The following is a 2,478-nucleotide window of genomic DNA, read 5'->3' on the forward strand; positions in this document are numbered from 1 at the left end:
CTAAAATGAAAGCAGTTGGTTTTAGGTGTTATCTTCGACAAGGCGCACATTTTAAGAATGAAAGGCACAAAATAAAATAGCAATAAATAATAATAAAAAATCCCTCTGACTTCGCTAAACTCAAGGATGAGCATAGTTAATTTGGATATTACGGGCACCATCATAACAAAAAATCAGTTGTTCCGAAAATTTTGATTCCACCTTAAGGAAGAATGTCTGACGCAATGTTAGTGAGACTTTCGCAAAAGGAAACCAGCTTTTCAGTCTTGTTTTACCTTGTATATTATTCGAAAGTTTAGTGGAAGGAGAATCTGTGGTTAAAAAAAAGGTGTACAAGTAACACGGATAAAAAGATTGTAAAGCAAATTCTAGTAATTTAGCAGGATGTTTCAGAGTATTTTATGCTAATTTTTTTTGTTGTTATTTTTTATTTTTTACAATAAATTGATATTCTTTTTAGAAGGAAAACATTTCAGTGTTCAAAACGGATATTTTTATTGGGCTTATTTAATATTCTACATTCATCAGAAACTTAGTTTTTGTAACAATAACAGGGGAAAAAAAACAAATAAATATACAATTTGAGTCATATGAGTTTGTCTTTTAAATTGAATTCCTGAGCTATAGCAGTGGGGTCGGGAGGGTTGCTGGTTCCTCTCCAGCTAGCGTACCGGGCGAGAGGCGGGGTCACCCTGGACAGGTCGCCAGTCTGTCGCAGGGCAACACAGAGACACACAGGACAAACAACCATCCACACATACACAACTAGGGAGAATTTAGGAAGACCAATTAACCTGACAGTCATGTTTTAGGCTCCTCCCGTGGGAGGAAGCCGGTGTACACAGGGAGACCCCACGCATGCACAGGGAGAACATACAAACTCCATGCAGAAAGACCCTGGGCCGGGAATCGAACCCAGAACCTGCTTGCTGCAAGGCAACAGTGCTACCAAATGCACCACTGTACAGCCCACAAGCAGACATTTAATACAAAAAAAAGAGTATAATGAAAGAGCATACTTGATTTAGATTTTTTTCAAATGTAAACTGAATTACCAGACCTTATTCAACAGCCTGGCTATTATTCTTTCTTCAGTATATATATTTTTTCCCGTCAATCAAAAAAAATAAATAAATATTGAAAATGTTTTCATTTTTTATTTTTATTTCATCTACTGTATTCATTTTTTATTTATTAAGATGAGTGAAATAAAGTTCACTAAACGTGACCACGTTCTGCTTCCTGTGTCGTAGTCGTTTTTTCTGACTTGACGTCATATTCTCATTAGCGGCGCATTCCTTTCTCTCCCACACACACTAGTTTTTTCCCCCTCGACTTCTTAAAATAACGTGGGTACACAGAAAAAATGTAAACTAATAAGTAATGGAAGCATTCATAAACCATGCGTGTGCTTTGACACCACACTATTTAGTGTCCAGTGTAACCTTTGGCCATGACATCATCGTGGATTAAGATTAACCGGATTAAAATACGTAGAAATGATCTGTTGTAGGTGAACTGAAGTGAGAGTTCAACGCCGGTAGCAGGCGTAGAAACAAAAAAAATGCACGTCTCATTCAAATTGACGTTGACTATTTAACACGATGACGTCAATGCGATGAAACGGCGCGAGCACATGACGAATAAACAGGCCTTGTCCTCATTCCTGTCATATAATGTAGACTGTCCTGATGGAGTCCTCTGAAAGAGGAGCTGTCACGGCTCAGCGGGTCTCCGCGATGAAACGCTCTCTGTCGGACACTGGAGCTGGAGCGCCCTCTAGCGTCGCTGCTGCCATCTGAAGAAATGTCAAATCTGCTCCTGGATTGGTCGCATCCACAGTCTGTGCATACCCACAGTCACATGAAGGGCTTTGACAAGAGATGGAGTACCCGTTTTAAAACGTGAGCACTTCAATTAAAGGGAACTACTATTTCCATCCACCTTTCAAGCCTTTAAGAGATGGAGTAAAAACATAAAATTAATTCGAATATACTTCTTGTGACATGATTACACCTTATTGGGAAAATGTTATTTCTTACAGCAGAATGTTATTATTTTTTTAGTAGATCACAAAATTATGCCAGCTTAAAATCAATAGACAGGTAGCAAGACATAATTCCGTACACACTATCAGAAAGATTGTGTGCATGTGTGTGAATGAGATACACACAAATCTTTTTTTTAAGAAAGACAAATGAGAAGAAATAGACTGAACCAGTTCATTGCAGAAGAATAAAATAGTAGAGTTTTGTGTGTTTATTTATACCCAGGCATTACGTGCGTCGCTTTCACTGCTGATCAAATACCATGAAAAGCATCACTACAAGGTGTAAGTATTTTCAGAGAATAGATGTGATTGAAAAACAATCGCAGACCTGCCATGTTGGCATACAGAGTGACCCATCTCTGCCGGGACTCGAACCCGGAGCCTCTGGATTAGAAGTCCAGCGCGCTATTCCATTGCGCCACAGAGAC

At 38.9% G+C, this 2,478-nt stretch overlaps 1 non-coding gene across 1 annotated transcript; it reads right to left on the reverse strand.

Annotated features, from left to right (window-relative positions):
* Nucleotides 1–2,404: 2,404 nt before the first annotated feature.
* On the reverse strand, nucleotides 2,405–2,478 carry trnar-ucu (transfer RNA arginine (anticodon UCU)). The gene has a single exon. It is a non-coding gene; the product is annotated as a tRNA-Arg (tRNA).

The sequence above is a fragment of the Poecilia reticulata genome, linkage group LG18, assembly GCF_000633615.1.
Source record: "Poecilia reticulata strain Guanapo linkage group LG18, Guppy_female_1.0+MT, whole genome shotgun sequence".
Lineage (NCBI taxonomy): Eukaryota > Metazoa > Chordata > Actinopteri > Cyprinodontiformes > Poeciliidae > Poecilia > Poecilia reticulata.